The 25,275-nt window shown below is 44.4% G+C and overlaps 1 protein-coding gene across 1 annotated transcript in view; it reads right to left on the reverse strand.

Annotated features, from left to right (window-relative positions):
* The window catches only part of brf1a (BRF1 general transcription factor IIIB subunit a), a 100,253-nt gene that overhangs the window by 11,324 nt on the left and 63,654 nt on the right, over positions 1-25,275 (reverse strand). The window lies entirely within an intron of this gene.

A 25,275-nucleotide genomic window follows, 5' to 3' on the forward strand; every position in this document is an offset into this window, starting at 1 on the left:
GACTCGGATTACTAGGAAACTGAAACGAACGGCGGAAAAAACGGCGTGAATGAGAAATGAGACCAAACAGAGACAGACAGACAGACAGGCAGACAGGCAGACAGACAGACAGACAGGCAGACAGGCAGGCAGACAGACAGACAGGAAGCCGCCCGTCTGTCTGTCTGCACAATCTCTTCCTAGACAGTCACAGAGATAATCAGTGAACGTACCACCGGCGGTAATTCCTAAGCAGCCATCCCACCATCCCAGTGGCTGAAATTAGCATCGTTCCCGGAGGCGCCACCCCCACCCCCACCCCCCCTCCCCACACACACACACACACACACACACACACACACACACACACACACACACACACACCCCACCCCCACCCCTTCTTGCCCACCCGGCCCATGCACTGAGCCCTCCCTGGAGGCTTACTGTAAGTGCTCAACTCTCACTGATAAGGGAGAGGAGAGGGAGAGAGCGAGCGAGCTTTTAATTAATCTGCTTTAACCAGGGGAAAAGGGGGGGTGGGGGTGGGGGTGGGGATATGGGGGGGACAACAGCGAATGTGGCATCTTTACCCCCCAAACCCCCCCCCCCCCCCCCCCCCTCCTTTCTCAAAGCTCATTAGAAAATCCCAGCCAGGCTGGCGAATCGCTCCCCGCTGAGAGAACTATTCAGGGCCTGTACATGTGCTAGACTAGGCCTGACCCGGACACTAGGGAGGGAGGGAGGGAGGGAGGGAGGGAAGGAGGGATGAAGGGAGGAAGGATGGAAGGATCAAGGGAGGAGAGATGGAGGGTAGAGACGGGGGACGATGAGGAGAAGGGAGTGAAGGAGGGAGGAAAGAGATGGAGGTAGGACACAGGGAGGGAGGAAGGGCACAAGGAGGGAGAGAAGGTGCAGGGAAAGCATAAGGGAGCGAGGGAGGGAAAGAGTAAAGAGATGGAGCGAGGGCACAGGGGGAAAGAGGAAGGTTACAGGGCACAGGAAAGGGATTACAAACAGGGAAGGCAGGAGGGATGGGGGGCACAGGGAAGGAGGGAAGGAGGGAAGGAGATACAGGGTTAAAGAGAGGACACAGGGAGGGTGGTAAGGAAGAAAGGAGGCAGGGAAGGATGGAGATGGGGAGGTCGGAAGGGAAGGAGGCAAGGAAGGTAAAGAGGGAGGGAGGTATGGAAAAAAGGAGGTATGGAGGGAAGGAGATAGGAAGGGAGGAGGAGGAGAGAGCGAGAGCCGGTCCAGGTCTTCACTTCAGCTCTGTTCGTTCGGAGTCAGATTAAATACAAAGTCCCATTAACGGTTCATTGACCTGCATGTAAACAGTCACCGAGTCCAATCACATGGCGCCCAATAATCCATAAGCAGCTCTAATTCTCCCTCATTCAGTGTCAGATGAACTCATGAGACCCAGCCGCCCCACTGAGACCGGAGGTTAGTTATCGCACACTGAGCGCTTTTTACATTCACATCTCAGGCCTTTATACAGAAAAACTGCAAGAGTAGAATGAACTTCAGTTTCTAGATCAGCAACATCAGGAGGAGGTCAAGGGTCAGAGCCACAGTGTCCCGACAAGATTCCTATTAGGCCTGCAACTAATGATTATTTTCATTAGCGATTAATCTATCCATTTTTTTGATTAAACGGTTAATCATTTAGTCTATAAAATGTCAAAAATAATGACAAATGCCCATCACCAAAATTGATTCTTAAAATTGCTTCCTGAGTCTGACCAGCAGCCATAAAACACCGAAAAGTATTAATTTTCTAACGATATAAAACGGACAAAAGCAGCGAATCTTCGCATTTATGAAGCTGTAACCAGAAAATGTTTGGTGATTTTACTTGACAAATGACTAAAACGATTAATCGATTATCAAAATTCTAATCGATTAACTGACTAATCGTTTCAGCACTAATTCCTACAACCCTGGGATGATCATTTAAGAGAGAAGAGCTAGGGAAAGGAATAAAGAGCTAAGGAGTAGTAGTAGTAGGCTTTTTTATATTATATAACTTGCTAAAGTGGGGATGGCATTAGTAGTAGTAGTATTAGTCGTAGCACTAATAGCAGTAATAGCAGTAGTAGCACTAACAGCAGTAGTAGTAGCAGTAGTAGTACTAGCAGTAGTAGTAGCAGTAGTAGTACTAGCAGTAGTAGTAGCAGTAGTAGTAGTAGTAGTAGTAATAGCAGTAATAGCAGTAATAGCAGTAGAAGCACTAACAGCAGTAGTACTAGCAGTAGTAGTAGCAGTAGTAGTAGTAGTAGTAATAGCAGTAATAGCAGCAGCAGTAGTAGTAGTAGTAATAGTAGCAGTAGTAGTAGTAGTACTAGCAGTAGTAGTAGTAGTAAAAGCAGTAATAGCAGCAGCAGTAGTAGTAATAGTAGCAGTAGTAGAAGTATTTTCATTATTACTTGTGCGATGGTCCTTTATTGTGAAATGTTTAAAACGACCAATCACACGAGCTGAACCAAATCCTCTGAGCTCCTTCCTCTTGTATTACTAATATTTTTATTTCTTCTTCTTGGCTGCAGTTTCTGCAGTTGAGTCTCTGGTGTGTTTTACAGCCAGTGGGATTTTCTCACATCACAGACACTTAGTCAGATTCAACAGTCTGTAGATGAGCCAGTTGCTGCTGGAGTGTAGAGACAAAACACACACACACACACACACACACACACACACTGCTCTCACTCTCTCTAACACATACATACACTCTCCCACTCATTACCATATTCACTTCCTCTACGGTTTCATTTCCTGCATTAGGGCCATTTTCATTTATTTTTAATTTTATTTCCCTTGTCATTTTACAGATCTTATTATCGTTCTACCACTATTTCGTTTTCCACCCCGCCGCCTGTCCTCGTTTAGATTCTGTTATCCAATCCGGTGCCGTATTCGCGTGTCATCTTGATTTTTTGATATCGCTCTGCTCTTGCGTGTTGTTTTGAAGGTGAGATGGTTTTTTTTCAAGCTCCTTGGTTTTTCCCATCTCGCATTTTATTGTTTACCGCTTCGCTTCCATGTTCTATCGCTGTGCAAATAGACGCCACAAAACCAATCTAAGGGAATCATTTCGCTCTTCATACGATATTTCCAATCAATAACATGACGAGAAGGAAGGGGCGAGACGGAGAGGAGGAATAATGTGCAGACTGGGGACGAATGAAATTAGTTCCACGATGAGCGCTGATGTAAATAAATGATGATAATAATCTGAGCTTCCAACTCAATTTTCCAGCTGGGGACTGGATCCTCCGAGGCAAACTGCCCCCCCTCCCCTTCCACCCACCCACCCCCCATAACCCCCCCCCCATCACCCCCCCTCGCCCTCCTCCTCCAGCTCTTCACAATTAAATCAGGCATAATCACAAAAAACCCACACATGCAACTGTGGTGCCCACTCATACTTTCCCATAAACTCACACTAGCACACAAAATACACAAAGCACACACATGCAACTGCACACATACACACACACAAACACACACACACACACGCTCTATCTCTCTCTGTCTCTCATTTGTGCTGAGTTCTGTCCATTCAGGCTGCAGTGCATTGTGGGCCGGCGTGCAGCTTGGCAGGGGGAGACGCAGATCGAGCCAAAAGAACTGATTGTGTTTCCTTCTCCTCCATCCAGTCCGTCCAGCTCCTGACGGTACTGACCCCATTCACAACCAGACACAGCATTCAGCGCTCACACACACACACACACACACACACACATACACACACACCACACCAACCAACACTGCAACACACACACACACACAGCACATGGTTCTGTAGAGACACAAAACAGGATTCCACAGACTTGAATGCATGAACACACACACACACACTCCCACATGATGTCATCAACACACATAACTTAATAGAAACACACACGTACACAAACCTAGACACACATTGCTACTATACTTGTGAGGACCTTCCATTGACTTACATTCATTCCCTTATACCTGCAGAAAGCCACATTTTAAAGAGCTTTTCAACGCTAATGGAAAATGAATTTAAGACTAATTTTAAAACCAAAAGATAAAGAGACAAAGCCCGATTCTGACTGAACTTTGCTAATGAAAGTCATGAAATTATAAATAGACAGAATAAGCAAAAAGGACAACGGGAAAATAATTAAGATTCATGTAGTCCGACTGTGTTTAGTGAAGCAGATTCAGTTTTGCATGTTCTACTATCCCGGGTCTGAGAGTGGACATGCAGTGCAAATAAACCTGTCAGAAATAAGACCTCTAATGAGTGTACTTAAGACATTTTAATACTTTTCAAAGCCTTACATTTAGATTTATTTTAAGACTTTTTATGGACCCGTAGGTGTTAAAACTAACCTCAATTTTAACCCCAAACCCTAAAATTGCCACTTTTAACACTGAGGGTGAAGAAAATGGCCTCATTTTAGGGGGATTTCCATCACTTTTCTATCCTTGTGAAAAGATTCAGTGCACACACACACACACACACGGGAGGACATATTTAACAACCCAAATAACCCAGCCGTGGCCGTTTGATGAGAGTTGTGACATTTCTCCAGATGGATGGGATTTCTGGGTCAGATGGCGCTCGGCTGCACAGTGTGGCGCTGGGTTTGTCCTCAGCAGATCTTCTAGGGGCCATGACTGGTCTTGTGAACAGAGATTAGCCATTCATTGCGACGGGTGGCTCTTAAAGGCTGTGGGCTAAACACACACACACACACACACACACTGACACACACACACATCAGAGAGAGCTGGCGTGACCAGGGAGACATGCTGTCTAGCTGTCTGTCTGACGGACGAACGAGAGAGAGAGAGAGAGTGTGTGTGTGTGAGACTGAAAATGAGAGAGAGAGTGACAAAAAGTATATTCTTATCCATGTGTCAGAGTGTGAGTATCCTTGTGTGTGTGTGTGTGTGTGGAAGAGAGAGATGGTGACTACTCTCATGAGTGTGTGTGTGAGTGAGAGAGAGTGTGTGTATGTGTGAGTGTGTGTGTGTGTGTAAAGAGGCTTGTAGCGTGACACCATGCTGACCAGAGGGGAGGATCACAGTCTTACACACCACTAATCACACAAACTGGGAGGATCACACACCATTAACACACTCTCTCTCTCACACACACACACACACACACACACTCACAAACAGATCAGAGTCATAAAGTCAGGAGATCAGAAAGTTAAGAGTATGATCACTCCCTTGCACACACACACACACACACACACAGAGTAGTGTCACTCCCTCATACCACAAACCCAGACCTTAAGGCGACAACCTGAGGCTCAGTTTTCCAAAATAAAACAGGAAAAGTTACACTTCACCTCCGAATACTTCAATTACATCTCTACATCTTTTCTCACCATCTTCACATACGACTGCCTCCTCTGATGGTGCAGTTGGTGCCTTTAACCTAAATGTTTCCTTTATAGTCATTTAGCTGCAGCAGCAACACAAGCATAAATACAAGAAGAGATAAAAAAAAATAAAAAAAAACATCATCTGGTCATATTGCTGGGCAGAAAAACAACTACAAACCAAATCAGAGCTATTCTGTAAACACAAACGAATTAAAAAAAAAAACCATATCCACCACCACTGACACCAACTAATTAAAGGCAGGCAAGTTTTTCAACACTTCCCTGTTCTCCTCTGGGTCCAGTCTTGCACATATAAAGGTATATTAACACATATACTTCTTTTAGCCTAAAATACATCAAGAATTAAAAGCTTAAGCCAGACCTCCTTCACAGCAAAGCCAAGCGAAGAGGAATCTGACTGAGTTTTTCATTTTAGGCATCTTAGACTCTTTTAGACTCTCCAGAGCAACGTACAATGAATGCAGCAGTAGAGTCAGGTTGAATTTCTTAATCTGCAGCATTGCAAGTCTCCAGCAGTAAGGACTGCAGGCAGTGATCTATCACTTCACCCAATCAAACAGGTTGTCAACAGCGGCATAGCAACAGCAGTAACCAGGACCGGCGCTTCCCACAAGCATCTGTTGAGCGCCGCCGGTAAAAAAACCGAGGTGGCTGGCGGACAGAGGGGCTAACAGCAAACTAAACGCCTCCATCCTGCCAGGCGCCATGGAAACAAAATGGGTTTTCAGGGAAGCCGATGAAACGGCAACGCTGCCCGCCGCGTCCCACCTCCTCTACACCCGCTGGACTCATTTCTCTCCTGGAACCATTCAAGAGGAAAACTGCCAATTGTTAGCCGCTGGGAAATATTCTCCATCGCTCAAATACAGTCACTCCCCCTCCCAGAGAGGCCTAATCTGCCTCATCCAGATTATCCATTGATCAATTTATTAATCCTCAATATAGAATGAGGAAATAATCTAAATTCTGCCCCACCATAGCGACCCTCTCTCTTCACTAGCCCCTCCCATCTGAGGGCCGAGACAGAAACCAGGGGCGCGTTCAATCGTTGAACGTCCTGTTGCAAAGCGTTTGTTACAGGTTGTTATGGACTGAGTCTTCAATTGTGTGTGTCCTCCGAGCCAATCGCACATCATCAGTATGACAGGTGTTTGTACGTAGCCAATGAAAACGCAGAATCCCCCCGGGGTCAAACATACCTCAAAAGCCGTTGCAACAAGTTTCACACCGTTGGGAGTTTTGCACCGTAGCAAAACAGTGCAAACTTCGAACATGGCCCAGGGTTTGTCCTCACTTCAGTAACAGTAACACCAATTTCTAGATAGATTTCTAGACTATCTAGAGTAATTTATCGATCAATTATGTTCAAGTGGTGGTGTACTACCCTGTAAATGTAGATACTGCCGTTTTTGCACGGAGCGTCCTATCATTACATGTTGGCCTATATTTAGTGACCATTATGTTGAATTTTGTACATAGATTTCTGGAGAAATTCATAGATAAATCTTGCAGGTGCATGTCAGAAAAAAGGCCGTCAAAGTCTTAGAATAGATTGCTGTGCACTGCACTCTAGTATAGATTGGGAATTTATTGAGATTTTGGTCAAGGAAACTTTCCTTTGTTCAACGTTATCAAAAGGAAGTAAGCATTTAAAAGTGTGATCCCTCTGAAACGAGCTTCCTGCCATTAGAAGGGAATCAGAACTTCTCTTAGTATCCAAGTCCAGACTCAAGACTTTGCTCAGCCTACAGCTCCCTTCATTCCCACAATATCTCTTTGTTTACTTTACTTGGAGATGCACTTATTCCATCTCTTGTTTTTGCCGACTTCTGTTTGTGTCCTTCGTTTCCTGTAAAGCACTTCATGACAATCCCGTTTCTTAGAAAGTCCTCTATAAAAAAGAAACTTGAGTAGTTCTCCATCACTTTTACCTTAAAAGTCTTTTGTTGACATGGTGGATGTGTTAATGATTTGTAACAAGGCAGATGGCCGTCTCCCATTCATCGTCCCTCAAGTCTCCGCCTGCCTCACTCTCTTGTTGTTGTGTGAAAACCTAACTCCAAGTTTGGTGATTTCCATGGTTTTTACTTGAATTGTAAAAAAAACCAAAACTACTACTTTAATTGCGCTATATTGACTTCCTGTCTGGTCTTATCAACCCATGTTTGTCTATGGGATACGTTGCGGTGCTTGGTTATGCGTTTTATCGTGTTTTTATTGGTCTTACTTTGTGTTTTTACTGTATGCTTTTACTGTAAACCCTGTCTGTAAACCAAATTTCCTTTACGGGATGATAAAGTTTGAATGAATTGAATGAATAAAGGTTTATATGACTCTTTATGGGTTGAGTAACTTTCGTACGCTCAGGGTTCATTCATGGAACTCAACCTAAAACCAATTTAAAAATAAAGGGGGCATCAATTGGAAATTTAGGTTGTTTTTCTTTCCTCCTGAGAAGAAACCATTTGGTGGATGCTCTTACCCAACCCTTCCAGTGCCATACATCCCATGCATAGGTGGTGCCAGTGGGAATCGAACCCCTAACCCTGTCTGTTAGTTCTCTGGTTTACCAACTGAGCTAAATGGGCGCAAAACTTTACATTCTGGAGGTACAAGGTTTCTATCCGCCAGCAGCGATGAATCTAAGCTCACTAGCAGAGTCTCGGAATAGCCTCTGGGGGGGTCAGAGGTCAAACGGCCGTCAACAGCGCTGCCGACGGCCCGCGGCGACAGACTTTTCGGCAGACCTCCGTCTCCGTGGCGACCGCTTACAGCAGCGGGGGAGTGGCTCCCGACACCCGGCCGGGCCTCCGCCATGTGACACGGCCGCCATGTATAAATCACTCCGGCCGGGAAAACAATGGGCCCATGTGCAGCGCTCCCATAAAGCAGGAACGCCCCGCTCCACATGCTGCCCTCTCTGGAGGTCACAGCCGGGGGAAACACAGTGATGCCCAATTTCTCCCCATCTCACTCTCCGCTGCCTGTCTGCCTCTTTAACCCAACACTCAGACACGGGCTGCATTTACATGGAGCCTTTAATTCCACTAATAATCATGCATAGGATCATATTTATTAGGAATTCCTGTATTTTTTAATTCATATATTTCCTTTAACTCCTATATTCATCTATATTATACCTTATTTTATACTGTACTATTGTAATATGCTTTGGCAACATACTATATACACTATACTACTCTGATTCCTGCCCGTAAAGCTTTTTCTGAATCAGAATAATCAGAACAGCAGCCCAATCAGAGTAAAAATGTCTCATGTGACCGCCTCAATCAGAATAAACCGTCCCGTTCCAAATTACATTTCATTCTGTTTGAGAGGGGTGATTTTCTCCTTCTGATCACTTTCTTTGGTTGGAATATCTCTACTCTTTCTGGTGAGCAACATCAGTGATGTTTACTAGAGAATTTGAATAATTGCGGGTGCAAAACAAAACTGGGTTGTGTTTGGAATGGGATATTACTCACACTATACACACTACATGCAACATGTAACTCTGTGGCACATGTAGCATGTTTAGTATGGTAGAATCACATACCGAACACAGTCCCGGACTGTTGGAAAAAAGGAAAAATGACTGGTTGCTCTATATTGTCAAGCTGGGATCAAAAATGTATCGGGTGCTCTTGGAAAACGGGGGGAAAAAGTGTACTACAAACAAAAGGACAGTCCAGGCACTCCAAATACAGAAATATAATCACGAGGAAGAAAAAATACTTAAAAAGCCTTTATTGTAGTGGCTAAATCATTAAAAAAAAGCCAACATGTTTCGACCACTGTAGGTCTTCTTCAGGACAACGCGGGTGTGGCCTCACCTATATAATAGCAACAGCCAATGGGAGGCAGGCACATGACCCGGATAATCACATAACAGGTGAAACAAATTGAAAATAATGAAAAAATATAAATATATATATATATATATAATTAAACCGAATAACATGAGAATAGATTACACAGAAATATAACATGTACATCATACATAGGGAATAGATACCCATATATAAGTTTTTCATAGGCTGTGAGAGAAAAGGAGAGCCTACACAGAGAAAAATGACAGAAAACATGTGAAGTCTAGATCCTCATTGAGACCAGGATGCTGTAACGCATCCAGTCGATGGATCCAAAAAGCTTCCCTTTGGTTAAGTTTCTGTATTCTGTCACCCCCCCCTGACCAACAGTCCCGGACTGTTGGTGACACTTTTTTTTTTTGTTTTTTGTTGCACATGTGGCAGCTGTGGCAGGCTAAAGCTCATTCTGCACTCGCCTCCTCCCGGTTAATAACTGTTGGAGTCGTATGTGCTGATAAAACTGTTGCTTCATCAGAAAGAACAGCAGTAAAGCTAAAAAAAAAATAAGCCCATGTTAGAGTGCTGGATCCGGTATTTTGCACGTCAGGAGCTTTTATTCTCATTCCATACGTTGGAGCATGTAAACACACACCTTATGGGGATCATTCTATTTAACGCTCATGTAAACACTCTCCAATCAGAACGATTTCATTCAGAATTAAAAAAATATGGCTCATGTAACCGCAGCTGCTCTCCAGGAAAGGAGCAGAAGCCTTTTCACTGCAGGCTGAAAGCTCATGTCCTCAGAAAGGAACCTGATGTTCTGTGCATCCCCCTCTTCCGCTGAATCACATCGCCTCTCCACTATCTTCCTCCTCCTGTACTTGCTCTGAAGTAAAAAACTGCGGCATTTCAGCTGCAGGTTTTACATGTAGGTGGAGAGAGGAGTAGAGAAAGTAACAGCAAGAGAGCTTCCGCATCGCTCCTTAGCTCTCGTTTCTTTTTCTAGCAACTCTCCATCATTCCAGCTTTTTCTACCATTGCACTCACTGAAAGTTGCTCTGGATAAGAGTCAAATGACTAAAATGAAGCACACTGCCCTTTCTCTCTTTTCTTTATCCACCCTCTCGCTTTCTTTTCCTTCTGTTTCTCGACAGGCCTCCCACTCGACTCCCTTCCCCTCTGTGAAAGGTCCAGCTAAGGAGATAGTGACATTTTCCATGTCACTCTCCCCTCGACCACCTGATCTAGGGCTATCTCTCTTTTTTTTTAGTCTCTCTCGCTCTCGGTTCGGCCATCTCTCTCTCTCTCTTTTCTCTGCCTTAAAGAAAAAGTCCACCTTCGCACCTTCTTACACTGGTACATATCATAAATCTGTGATGTTCAATGCATTCCAGGAGTTTATTTGCGATGTAGTTTACTTGTGCACCCACTTTCCCTCAACTTGCCTCGTCTACTTCTACTTCAGTTTCCTACATTTCCCAGAATTCCTTCAACAACCCCCAGAGAACGTGCCTGAACTTCTTGCATTTCAGCGGTTGGCTTTACATGCAGAGAGCAACAGAGATCGTAAGAGCAAGAGAGGCCTAACGCAAAGCCCAACCTGTCTCTCTGCTGCAGTGCATTCTGGTCTCTCTCCTGCTCCTGCGGGTGAGAAAAACTGGTCTCTCTCCTCTTCTACGATGGATTTCTCCCTGTATGATTGTTGAACGTCTCTCGGTGCAAAATGGCGGCTCTAGAAAGAAGCCCTCGCTCTTTGATTCTGAGGGACTGACACCAAAACCTGACGTTTACCGCTGATGTTTTACATCCTGAAACATTTTCTCATATCAAAGTCCATTGTAGCTGCTGGAAACACGGTCTACGTTTGGCCAGTTATCCAAGGGAATAAGAACATTAATTTTCTATGCAAGTGGCCGTGCAATGCATTCTGGTAGCACTGCGGTGCGTTTTGAGAGACGGCGTGTCACGTTGGCAGCTCCGCATTTGCAAAAAGTTGAGGTCTACTTTATGCAAATGGAAACTCCCAAAACTCGTGTACAAACTTGTTGTCGATCTAAAATGAAAACAGACTCAGCAGCTGCACGGCTTATTTCTCGCCTCAAATGATTTCAGAAACACATTTCGGTGAACTATTTTCATAATATGAGAGAACGTTTCCGAACGAGCCGCCATGTTTTTTCCAGTTTGAAATCCGGGGTCAGACAGCCAAACGAGTAAAAGCGTTCCATCCAATCAGGTGCAGCCAGGAAGTGTTTGGTCTGTGGTCATGGAGGAGAACCCATAAAGTGGTGAACAGACCGACTGACTGTCACTGGGCTAAAAATACACCAAAAACGGACCATAAAGTGCAAGGTGCATCACCAATAGCGGTTTTTGAACAGTGTTAAAGTGTTTTAGGGTCTATTTTTCCTCCTAGAGGTCACAGCTCCCTCTCCCTTATCGTCGGCCTTTCTGCTCTCTTAACTTCCTTTAAAAAGGTCACAGCTCTCTCTCTTCTCTCTCTCTCTCTCTGTTAGACTGTATCTCTCTCTCTCTTCCTGCCTCCTTAACCTCTATAAGAGGTCACAGCTCTCTCTCTCTCTCTCTCTCTCTCTGTCTGCCTTCCCCCTCTTAATCTTCTATAAAAAGCTCCATCTCTCCCCTGCACCTCCTTCACTATTCCAATGCTCTAGTCTTACTCTCTGGTGCAAGTTTATCTATTTTAAACGACAGTATCTCTAACCTCTGTGTGAATATGCTTGCATGGGTGTTATATTGTCATTCAAGTGATGCATAAGTTGAATTTATTCTAGTTGTGTTGATCAGTCATACAGTAGTTAAACTAAATCGAATGTTGTGTTACCCGTTTTTTTGCTGGTTCTGTGATGTTTTTGTCATGAAAACATCAGTGAATCAAAGTTCCAATCAGAATTTATATTGTTATTCTATAATCAATAACCATGCTTCATCAGTTTCTTCTTGATACTTTGGAGTGAAGGGATCTGCAACATTAATGCATTACGGATTAAAGCTGCACTGTGCTGTTTGTAGCCGTTTGAATTTGGAGGATTTCAATACCCGGAAATGATGCAACAAGGATCAGTCAACTACTTGAAACCAGACAGTCTGTGATTGCTTTATAACAAAGGACACCAAAACAGATGAGGGAGGCAAAAGATCTAACGTTCTCCCTCAAAAAGTAGAAATATCTGACGTCAAACTTTGTATTTCAAAGATGCCCATAAAACATGTATTTTCCAGTAGTTTTGACTCATCACTTCCCTCACACTGAGGGAAGACGTTAAGGCTGTGCAAAAAAATCGATACAGCTGAGTATTGCAATATTTTTTCCCATGATACTGTATCGATTTTCCAGCCCCTCGTATCGATACATTAAAAACAAATATTCATGTTTTAAACAGATTTAAAATGTCCTTAAATTTCCCTCAAATCCCTTTAGATTAAATAGTTTTGACTCAATTTGTCCGCTGAGTTATCAATATAATGTGATGTACATATTAGACTACCCAGGTGGTACACAGCAAGTATTTTCAGCTCTATTTTCAAATTTTCAGTAAATTATGTAGAGTATTGCAATGTATCGCAATATGTATCGCCCTAGAAGACGTGCTGCCAGTGGTCGTTCCCTGTACCATGTGGACTTGTACGGGAAAAACCAAGAAGCCTCACACCTTGCTAATAGGTGGATTTTCTCTTGTTCAGCACAAACACATTAGACTATCAGTCCGCCTGCCTCCTTCATCTTCATTAGAAGCCACAGCAAGGTCTCCCTCTCTCTCTCTCTCTCCCTCTCTCTCTATCCCTTCCACCACATTAGATCTCTCTCTGCTGTTTCTCCTACAAAGTACATTGTGTCTGTTGATGTCTGTTTACTTGCTGTATGAGTGTGTTGTATTCACTACCAGTCAAAAGTTTGGACCCACCTGACTGAATGTTCTACGTTTTTCATTCTCTTAAAGCCATTTTGATCTAAAGGCTTCTGCTTAAATGCTTTAAAATGTGTTTCTTAGACAAATTAGACAGAATTAGAGAGTAGGAGAGAGAGTGAGACTGAGGGAGGGAGCGAATCAAAAGAAAGAGAAGAAGATGGGGGGAGAGAGAGCAAGATCGCAAGATGAGGAAAGAGAAAGAAGTGGATAAAAACAATATAAGAGAGAGACAGAGGGTGGAAAATGATAAAAGAGTAAAAGAGATACACTACCAGTCAAAAGTCTGGACCCACCTGATTGAATGTATCTTTCTCATTCTCTTAAAGCCATTTTGATCTAAAGTCTTCTGCTTAAATGCTTTAAAATGTGTTTCTTAGACAAATATAAACAGTGAAGTTGATCCTATGTATGAATTTCTTTCCAAAGCCTTTGCCTTTCCATCAAGGCAAAGGGCGGCTACTTTAAAGAATCTAAAATATAAGATAGTTTTGATTTGTTTAACACATTTTTTGGTCGCTGCATAATTCCATTTGTGTTATTTCATAGTTTTGATGCCTTTACTGTTATTCCAAATTGTGGAAAATAGTAAAAAATAGAGAAAAATGTGGTGTGTCCAAACTTTTGACAAACAGCGAAGAAGCCATAAGCAGGAAGAGATCCACGAGTAGATCTCTCTCTCGGTCGCTCCTCCTACAAAAGTACATTGTGTCTGTTAATGTCTTGTTTACTTGTGGGATTAGTGTTTTGTGTACAAACTCACCAAGGCTATTCCTCCTTGTGCCTGTAAACGTGCGCTGAGATTAAACTGATTATGACAAGCTATCAGACACTGGGACAGGTACAGCCTCTCTCTCTCTTCCCTCCTGTATCTATATCCGAGGTCGTACTAGGAAAGATATCGCCGATCTCTCTCCCTCTTTTCTTCCCGTCTCTCTCAGCCCCTATCAGTCAATCCCTCTTTCTCTTTCCTCCTCTCTGTCAAACACAATCGCTCTTCCACTCCACATACTTCCATCGCAAATCCCTTCCCCTCTCCGCGAGGTCACGCCAAGAAAAAAAAAAAAAGTCCGTACGTTCACTTTATCTCTCTTTCCCGCTCTCGCCCTTCAACCGCCGTCGCTCCTCTAATCCTTCACGACTCTTGCTCTCTCTCTCTCTCTCTCTTTTTTTAGGCTGTCGGCTTGCCTTCCTGTCTTCCTCCACCTCTATAAAAGGGTCAAACTAGGACAGGTACTGCTACTCTTCCTCTCTCTCTCTCTCTCTCTCTCTCTCTCTCTGTTCCCACCTATAACATCCAATGCCCTAGGATTCTCGCTTCCAGCATCGTTTACCTCACAGAGAGGTCACACTACAAAACGATACTGCCACTCTTTCTTTCTCTCTCCCATCTATTAATCGCTCCCTCCCTGGGTCTCTCTCTCTCTCTCTTTGCCCCCCTCCTTCGCTCATCCACTCCGCCGCGACTCTCTCCTCTCTCTCTGTTAGGCTATCAGTCTCTGCTGGGCTTAGCGGCTCGTTCCTAATCAGCTTACTGCCAATGAGACTAAGCCTGAGCTGAAAAGGCGATTGAGGGAGGCCGTTTAGCCAGTGGCTGACAACTGGCAATAGCCGGGGGGGGGGGGGGGGGATGGTGTCAATAAAACTTAGCAGGGAGAGGGGAGGAAAAATGAAACTATAATATATCATCTGGGGTTTTAAGAGAGCGGAGACCGACTTGAGAGCGGAGATACGGGGGGGATAAAAGAGGAAGAGTGTCGGTGTGTTCGGGCGGAGGCTGAGTTGTTGGCACGAGGCTAGACAATCCCTCCTCCGGGCTCCAGGGAGACTATTCAACTGCTAAGCTACGCCGCGGCCCTGCGAGGCCACGAACTACCACAAAAACATCAACTCTTTTAGCACCAACTAGCTGGGGTGTTTTTTTTTTCTCGCCTAAGCCGTGGATAAAAACCGGGATGTTTTCCAAATGGCCCAGTTTTAGAGTTCCCCTCAAAATTCCTGCCCTCGCCGTACCATTAGTTACAGTGGAAGGAGCGTCGGAGAACAAAGGTTTGGCCGTTGGAAGCTGTTTGGAAAAGGCTGCGGAGAGAAAGCTGCTGTCGCTGCTGCAAGCGGAGCCGGATGTCCAGAATCAAAGGGATGCTCCCGTTTCTCAGTCCGCAGACCCTGTCCAACGCCTCAGCAAGAGCTGCGGGTTTAAATGTGTCAGTATCGCTCTGGAAAAGGGTGCCAGTTTGTATACTGAACAAACATATAAATGCAAAAGTGGAGTTTGGTCCCATGTTTCCACAAAAAAGCGCATTTCCTCAAATCTTGTGCACAAACTTGCTTACAACCCAATTAGTGAGCATTTCTCCTTGGCCAAGAATGATTTTCTTATATGAACTGCAACAAAGTAAAGTCTTCAAAGTCCAATTGTTGCATGCTGCGTTTCTATTTTTGTTCATTATATAGTACATGATACGTGCTTCATTTAACTTGAAACTAGGGATGGAAAATGTTACAGGCCCGCTCGCCCTCTGGCAGGTACTTTCAAGTCTGGGCTAGCACCAAATAGCCTCACTAGCCAGGACATGAATGAGAGGGAAAGGGGATTTAACACGGAGATGGCAGCAAAACGCCAAAATCCTTCAGTTCCATCGCTGCTTGAAACAACAGAACAGCCTGGAGGGATCATTTGCAAGATGAACCGCTGTGAGACGGAGCTCGCCTCTTGTTCTCTCTCGTGTTCATTTGCTATTCGGGACAAAACATCACACATGGCTGCTTGTCAAGTGACAGTTTTATTATTCCCCCCCTCATTCGGGTTGCTTTTCATTTTCTCCCTAGAATTTAAAACTTCTCCTCTATACGTACTGAGTGGATTTCATGACCTCGGGGCCGATGAAACCCGTTCAGAACGCATTCATGAAGTTTCAAAACAGCTATTCAAACATTTCTCTTAGTTCCTGAAAAGCTCACGTACCGGAGATACAAGCTTTTAATCTGTCGGTGGCAATATGTGCCTCATCACGTGGCACAGCTGAGCTGGCTGGTGGTGAGTCCCAGAGAGTGTGTGTGTGTGTGTGTGTGTGTGTGTGTGTGTGTGAGGGGGGTGGTTTGGGCCTGGCAGCACCCATGGCCCAGTCTTTCTGTCTGTCTGTCTGTCTGTCTATCTATCTGTCTGTCTGCTAGCCTTGAAGCCTTGCTAGCATTGAACGGCTCATTGGTCACAGTTTGGGGGGGTGGGAGGAGGAGGAGGGGGAGGAGGGGGGGAGGGGAAGGGGGGGGGGGGGGGATCACAGGCAACAGGGAGGGGCTGCAAACCACAGACAAATTATACACCCTCCCCTAACACAGCTGGTCATATAACGAGGAAAAACATCCTCTTCGATCGAGCGTGCCGGGCAGGAAAATATGACACAAACTGCTGAATCTGACCCCCCTCCTCCTCCTCCTCCTCCTCCTCATCATCCTCCTCTTCCCCCCTCACTCCTCCTCCTCCTCCTCCTCCTCCTCCTCCTCTTCCCTTTCTGTGGTAGGATATTTCATCTGCCTCTGGAAATAGCCAACTGTAGCTACTGCACTGGAATACGGGCTTGGGTTTTCCTGTTTCCTTCAATTTTTTTATTTTTATTTTTTTTTTACAACGCACAGGTGACTTCTTCGTCTTTCTCACGACACCTGCTGCCCCGACAGACCCGAACCAAAGCCGAAGTATTTCCTCGCTCTCTCTCCCTCTCTCTCTCTCTCTCTCTCTCTCTCCGCCTCGACTTCGCAGGAGCGGTGGCAGCGGCAGCGTTTGGCCAGAAAACTGCTGAGCTCTCCGGTCTTTCCCAGCGTTGGCTAACTCTGCGGGTCAGATTTACATTTCTGGAAAACCAACACAGACCAAAAACCATCCCCACCTCCCCCTCCCTCTGAGAAAAAAATGCAGTCAGGAATTCTCTCTCTCTCTGTTCTCTCTCTCTTTTTTGCCAAAAAAAGCTCTGGAATCAGACAAGTTCTTTAAAAAGGGGGAAGAAAAAAAAAGCTTTGAATGGGAAAAGAAGAGAACAGATGAAGGAGGAGAGGCAAAAGAGGGAGAGAGCAGAGAGAGAGAAAAAAAACAAAAAAAACACTGGAGGGCAATTATCTGGGCTATTTCTGGAAGAGTGCTTTTCCATCCTCCAGTAGGGATGGAGGGAACAGGGAGGGTCTGTTTGGCAGCTGGCTGGAGGAGGTGTGGGGTGGAGAGATGGAGAGAGGGAGGGAGGGAGGGAGGGAGGGAGGGAGGGGGGGAGTGAACGAGTGCATGGGACCTATGAACCCAAAGGCTGTCCAGTAGTACATAAAGTACAGCAAGGCCTGTGGCTGTGTTTGCTCTTCCCTGGAGAACTGAGTTAGCTGAGAGTAGAGAGAGAGAGAGAGAGAGAGCATGAGAGGAAAAAAGAGGTGGGTGGGAGGAGAGGAGAGAGAGAGACAAATAAAAAAGGAAAAGGGCAAAAAAGAGAGACGTTAAGACAGAGAAAAATACAGGGGAAAGAGGACAAGAGAAAGAGATCAAGAGAGAAAAACTGTGATGTAGGTCTGACACTCAGAGCAGTGATTCTCAACCTTTTTCATATCATGGACCCTAATTTAGTCCACATTAGAGCCACGGACCCCCATTTGATGAGATTTTGTCTCTCGGACCCAAATCTGAGAATGTTTTTATTGTTAGATATGATTTTGTCCAGAATCCCATGACGATCTGTATTGTAGGTAGAGAGATAACAGAGAAACTATGATCAAAATAGTCATTTTTCTACATTCTCTAATTCTCTAACTGTGTTAACTTCTTGTAAATGAAATACTGCTGAAGTTTAACAATTCATCAATTTGCTGGAGACCCCCTGGAACCCCCTCAAGGACCCCCTGGTGGTCCCCGGACCCCACGTTGAGAAGAGTAGAGCCATGAAGAAAGATTGTAGTGGTTGTGTGAAAATTTGCAGCCAAGTTGTCAAGATTCATAGTGAAAGTTACAATTTCGGACATGATTTCTTACAGTGCCGCGGGAATAAGCAAAAGCAGCATAACTGGAAGATAGAAGGACGCTGAGGACGAGAATTAATATCTTTATCTGTTTATCTGTTGGATTAAAATGGGACAAAAGTGATCTGACACCCTATGTGAAGACAAGAAAAAAACAAGTTGAAGGTGGAGCGAATGGATGCAAAGTCAATGGAAGGAGACTCATGGGAGCAAGATGGACGCAATTCACCTGCTACAGTAAAGTGAAAGTAAAGTGAAAGCCAATCATCTTTGACCAGAACTCTATCCAGGTGCCTGTAAATTTCTCCCCCTACCTAGTATTCATCCAGAGTTTCCGTTATATAGATTTTGCAGCGGCGGCCCGCCACTGCAAAATTATTGCCGCCGCTGCTTCAGAATTGTATGAAATGTCATGAAGTCGTAATTACACGGCTCTGCAGAGGGCTTTTAATTTGAAACGACGGATACAGAAGTGGCGACACCCGGCGCTTTTATGAAAAGTTGAACATTTCTCAACTTTTGAAAGCGCTCCATTCTGACGAAAAAAAATGCCGGCTGCAGCGCTTTTTCGGGAGCGGCCGCCTTTTGTGCGCCTTGCGGCCGCTTCCCATTACTTTTAATGAGAAAAGGGCGCTGGCAGTTGGGGAAAAAACGCTGTGTGAACGCAGCCTTACTTCAATAAACGTCGGTAAAATAATTGCCAACGATGTTTATATATATAAGCAATGTATTAAAATATTCCTGATTGCATTTTCAGATGAGTTTGTTAAAATATTTCTCCAAGAAGAGAAAGATGCCTGATGTCGATGAGGAAGATAGTCAGGTAACGTTACTTTAGCTAGGGAGGGGCTCAGGGTTCTTAGCTATGCCCCGAAGTTTTGCAGGGAAAGAAATGCCTTCTGGTTCTAAAATATGTAACGTTAGTGGTGGCTACTACAATATTTTAATGTTCCACTGGTTGCGTGATCAAATACTTGTGATGTGGGAGAATTATCTAACGTTACTCATTCTCAAATGTAACCTTATTAGACAAGTAGACAGACAGGAGTAGTGGAGGCGAGTGGAGCAGGAGAGAGGGCAGAAAGTGAGGAGAGTGGATTATGTTCTAAAGTTTGTTTTGCAGTCAAGTGTCAATTTATTTCATATTTTTTAATTACCTATTGATATTCACTCCGACCGCGCGTGCACCGCCCAGGTACAACAAAACCCTTTCCCCCCGCTGCTAAAAAAAAATCCTAGCGGAAACACTGTCATCCACCTAGTATGTCCATTGGGATATCTGTGATCAACAATACAGACTCATGACATCCGCACAAGAACTGTATAACAGCTAGAGATTCCCCAAAGAAAACATCTGTCCTGCTGGCTGCCAAGCCTGGCACCAAAGGACTAAAATGAACGCTTCAGCATAGTTTCAAGATATCTACACTGTCTCATCATTCATCACCTGTAAAAAAAAAAAAAAGGTGTCAAGAAAGATGTCAGCCAAAACCACAAATCATAGCGGCTAGGTCTAATCATCCTGCTGTTTTCGGTTGTCAGCTGGTGTCATCAAACCTGCTCGCAAAGTCAAGCGATCAAACTTGCGAGGCAGATTTTCATTCTGAATGTCGAGTTAAAGAAAGAAGAAACCCTGTAGTGGAGAGACAGAGAGAGATGATGAAAGAGACAGAAGATAGAGAGAAAAACAAGAGGGAGAGGACAAGAAAGACAAAGATCTAGTTAGTGAGTTGCGGAGCCTAAAGAAAAAGCAAAAATCTGGTGGTGAATTATAATACAGAAGGCCTGTGGCTGGAGCTCAAGGCCCTTTACTGGAGGAAAGAGATACAAGGAGGAGGAGGAAGTAGGGGAGAGAGTGAGAATAGGGGATAGAGAGAAAGGGAGGAGGAAGAAGGAAGAGAGGAAAAAAATGGGGTTAAAAAGAAGAAGTAGACAGAGAAAGTTGGGAGAGATTGTAAGAGAGATGGGAGAAGGAAAGTAGGGGAGACAGAAGAGAAAGAACAAGAGTGCAAGAAGGAGAAAAGAGAAAGGAGAGGATGGATGGATGGATGGATGGAAGGAGAGATGTAGAGATAGATACAGAGGGAAAAGGGTGGTAGAGATGGAGAGAGGGTGAGGGAGAAAGGGGAGAGAGCTGGAGAGCGAGGGCAATTTGCTGATAGACAGAGAAAGAGAGAGAATTAGAGAGGAGAGAGACCAGGGAGAGAAATGAGGGAGAGAGTGGATCAAGAGAAAGAGAAGGAGATGGGGGGAGAGAGAGCAAGATCGCAAGATGAGGAAAGAGAAGGAAGTGGATAAAAACAATATAAGAGAGAGACAGAGGGTGGAAAATGATAAAAGAGTAAAAGAGATACACTACCAGTCAAAAGTCTGGACCCACCTGATTGAATGTATCTTTTTCATTCTCTTAAAGCCATTTTGATCTAAAGTCTTCTGCTTAAATGCTTTACAATGTGTTTCTTAGACAAATATAAACAGTGAAGTTGATCCTATGTATGAATTTCTTTCCAAAGCCTTTTGCCTTTCCATCAAGGCAAAGGGCGGCTACTTTAAAGAATCTAAAACATAAGATAGTTTTTTTGGTCGCTGCATAATTCCATTTGTGTTATTTCATAGTTTTGATGTCTTTGCTGTTATTCTAAAATGTGGAAAATAGTAAAAATAGAGAAAAATGCACGTGTCCAAACTTTTGCTTGGAAGTGTAGAAGGAGGGAAAAAGGGGGAGAGAGCTAGAGACTGGGCTGCAGAGCCTGAAGCCGAGCGAGACCCTGAATCTACAAGACCGAACCCTTCAGCGAAGAACCGGGGCAGGGAGGGAGAGAAGAGGAGAGAAGAGGGGAGGGGAGGAGGAGGAGGGGAAGAGGGAGGGTTCGCAGCAGCAGAAGCAGCACAATGCGTCAGTGTAGCCCCTCAGCGAGGCCTCGAAACAAGGCACAATGGCTTTACTGTCAGCCGGCCTTCTCCTGCACTTCCACAGGTCTCCCTGACACCATGCCTCTCCCCTCGCTCAATAACCAGCACAACAACCTTTTCAGGGCCGGAGCAACGGTCCGCTCCTCCGCCGCGCCGCTGAAAGAGGCCATTCTGCGCTCAACGGTCACTGTTGGGATTGCTTTTTTTTTTCCCTGAACATTTTCTTCATTCCAAACTGACTTGGTATGAGAGAATGAGACATTATCGGCGGTGTTGTTGCCCGCTAGGCCGTATAGGGCAGGTTGTTGTTGTTCCTAATGGCTTTGTGGGTAGTGCAAAAACCGCAGGGGTCGAAAAACTTTGCCTGCGCATTCAACGCTACAAAGTGCAGAGTTCAGCGCTTTTCTCGACAAATGGATGCATGTTTTTAAAGCCCGCGCTGTTCCGTCCCATTCAGGAAAAGAAAAGAGAAATGAAAGCGCAGGATGAATGATTCAAGACAGTGATGCACATCAATGATTCACTGGCGAGACATGAATGCATTTTAAAAATTTAAACGGGTCGGACGCTTCAGGAAAGAGCGTCCATTCTTAAAAACACACAAGAAAAGGGCTTCCCAGTGAAGCCGCTCTTCAAAAACATCAAAAGGCAACACATGAAACCGGAGAAGGGCCTTCATTCATGGAGCAGGTCGGCTTTCCAAGGAAGAGATTTGCCAATCTGGCCGAACCCATCAGCCAACTGGAGCGGCTGAAATCCAGCAGCTCCTTGTGGTCCATTGTCAATATTGATGTGCTGAATTCATAGATGCTGCCTGCAATATTCTGCCATTGATAAATATTGGTGTGAAATCATGTGTCTTGACTCTAACCCTTTTTTTTACGTTGGCAGAACAACAGCATCTGTTTGGCACACAGCGGCCCAAAGATCTTCTATGTGCTTGAGTTCATATCCACTTTGAGAACAAAATCATTCAGTTCTTCATTCGATGTTGGGAAATATCAAGGATCCAGTCTGTGGAAGTGTTTTCATTTTGTTAACCAATGTCTAGTCTAGTCTTAGTCTTAAAGCCCTTTATCGCAGTCAAGTCTCAAAGGGCTTTACATACCATCATACATCATATATAAACATACTACATACAGTGTATATATATATATGTATTAGGCTTGGGCGATACATTTTTCACTTAAAGTACGATTATTTTAGTTTTTTATCCGACCACATGTAGATTTAAAGGTTTAAAAGCTTGCACAATTGTGATCCAAGCAATATCGCGATATATTATATATACGAAATATTGCGATACTCGATAATATCGGATATCGGCCCAAGCCTAATATATACACACACATCATATACATCCTGTACTAGGTTGTTTACATACTTCATATACATTACTACACCATATACGTACATCATGATATACTACATCACACACTACACACAAACACACTAATGCTCTTTGGACTGTGGGAGGAGTTTGTATGTTCTCCCACGTAAACACGGGGAGAACACGCAAACTCCACACAGAAAGGACCGGGGCAGGGAATCGAACCCACAACCCACTTCTTGCGGTGAGGTCGGCAGTACTGACCACTGAGCCTGGGGCGGTGCTCTGACCTCTGACCTCTGACCTCCCTGCTGAGGAGGGCAAGTGCAAAGACAATTTCCCTCCGAGGATCAATAAAGTATCACATTACTATCCTTTAAAAAGCATCATAATTGGTTAGATTTTGCGCCATCAATCATTTTGTCAGAGTAGGCGTTATTTTTTTCAAATTGTGGATATTTCCTTCCAGAATAAAACTCGTAATTTGGTCCAATTAGTGCGCTCTCAGGCTCAGTTCCCTGTAATCACCTTCCTTCCACTGGATGGTTGGTGCAAAAGCAGCAGGGAAGGGAAATAATGAAATATGCTGATTAAAAACAGCTCACAAGTGATATAAAATTATTGCATCAATGATCATTATCACAATTTATTTGACAGCAGCATAGTTAGAGAAAATTCTTTAGGGGTTACCGTTAAATTGAATTGCTGTCTCCGTGTTTGTCTCCCTTCATATGTGTTTCCATGACCTGTTTTCAGCTCTTTCCCGCATGAAAGCACACACACACACACACACACACACACACACACACACACTCTGGCCTTGGAGTTTTTGTGACGTGTTTGTTCTCTGTTGTGTTTTTATCTGTGTTTATGTCCCTTGCTGCTCTGTAAAGCGCTTTGTGACGAACCCGTTTTGTTAAAAGCGCTTTATAAATAAATTTCATTTGACTTGAAGAGAAACCGGCGCTGAAAAGCCTCAACTGCAATAAACAGCAAACTATCAAACTCCTCGGTGGGTCTGAGAGCAAATGCACTGAATTATCGCAAAGCTCAGGACAGGGTTTACGAAGGCCTAGCAAACTGCAACCAGATGACTGCAGCTAAACTAACCACAGAGCGAGGGAGGGGGGGGGCGGGACGGGGGTTACATCCCCTTAATCACTAAACAGCTGCCTCTATATGACTCCTATAAACCTCCAAGATGGTACCTAAAACCAACATTAACTGAAAGAGGTTTAAAAACAGAGCCATAGGAAACCAATTTCCCCCCCCCAACGCCAAACAAACTGAAAAACCCTCAGCTTTTCTCCGCGCTGCAGAAAAACCCATTAAATTGGTCTGAAAGGCTCGGCGTGGATCAGAATGCGTGTCGCAGGAGGGGAGGGAGGGAGGGGGGAGAGGAACAGCCAGAGACAAATCCTGGCAGAGAAGGTGTATCGCAGAAGAAAGAGGGAAAAATCCCACGGGGAGTCGAGAGGCGAGAGAACGAAACCGAGCGAGTGTGCTATCCGGGGAAAGAAAGAAAGGGGAGAGAGAGAGCATCTGTCCGCCTGTCGCCGCCGATTATTCTGGGAGAAGTGCCGCCTCATCGTTACGGAGCGAAGCCGCCGCCGCCGCCGCCGCCGCCGCCGCCACGCTGCTTCCGACACGCCGGAAAGAGCCCGCCTGTGACCCCGATGGCCGCTGTTGCATCAGACCCTGCAAAATCTCATCGCCCGCCCCGATACTCCGCATTCATCTCTCCCCCTTTATTCAGCCCGGCATCTGTTGTTTACATTGAGGATTATTTCATGTTTTGTGTTATTGAGCAGACCCAAACATAATTAAATATGGATTTGTGTATTTGGAGTACTTGAGGCGTAGTTCATCAGTGTTGTAGTGGTGAGAGATGGCCAACAGTGTTAACAGGAGGTGGGGGTGTGGGGAGCATCTACTGTAGGTCAACAGTAATTAAGATTAGAGCTGCAACGATTAATCGATTAATTGTCAACTATTAAATTAATCGCCAACTATTTTGATAATCGATTAATCGGTTTGAGTCATTTTTTAAGAAAAATACGTCAAAATTCTCTGATTCCAGCTTCTTAAATGTGAATATTTTCTGGTTTCTTTACTCCTCTATGACAGTAAGCTGAATATCTTTGGGTTGTGGACAAAACAAGACATTTGAGGACGTCATCTTGGGCTTTGGAAAACACTGATCAAACTTTTTCACCATTTTCTGACATTTTATAGACCAAACAACTAATCGATGAATCGAGAAAATAATCGACAGATTAATCGACAATGAAAATGATCGTTAGATGCAGCCCTAATTAAGATGACAGGTGGGTATCAGAGCAGGAAACCTTTCATCCACTGGACGCAACGGCTCGTATATACCAAAATTCACCAAACACTTCCATTAATTTACCAGACAAATATGATTTTTAGAGTAGAGTAGGACTTCTGGTTAGTAGACAGACTTATTAGCCACTGTCAAAATGTACCAGAATGTACCAAATGTAGATATACTCTATTACACCTGGTGAAATAAGCCGGTATACTCTGTACAGCATATATACCGCTGCCCCACTATTCTTAAAAGGAAAAATACACACTTGGATACTCTCACACTGTAGATCTCATCAATCTGTGATGCTCAACACATCCCAGGAGTTATTTTGTGATGAAGTGTTGTAATTTACTTTTCTGGTGAACCCACTTTCCCTCAACCTGCCTCGTCTACTTCTACTTCAGTAAGTGATTTACTACGTTTCCCAGAGTGCCTTCTGATAACTCGGAGAGAACGGGCGTGAGCTTGTTGCTTTCAGCTGTGGGTTATACTGTAGGTATATGTAGTTGGAGAGAGTGATGGTGATTGCGACAGCATCGTAAGAGCAAGAGAGTTTTTCCAGTCGAGAAAAAGTGGTGACTGCATTGCATTCTGGTCT

This window comes from Centroberyx gerrardi, chromosome 17 (assembly GCF_048128805.1).
Source record: "Centroberyx gerrardi isolate f3 chromosome 17, fCenGer3.hap1.cur.20231027, whole genome shotgun sequence".
Lineage (NCBI taxonomy): Eukaryota > Metazoa > Chordata > Actinopteri > Beryciformes > Berycidae > Centroberyx > Centroberyx gerrardi.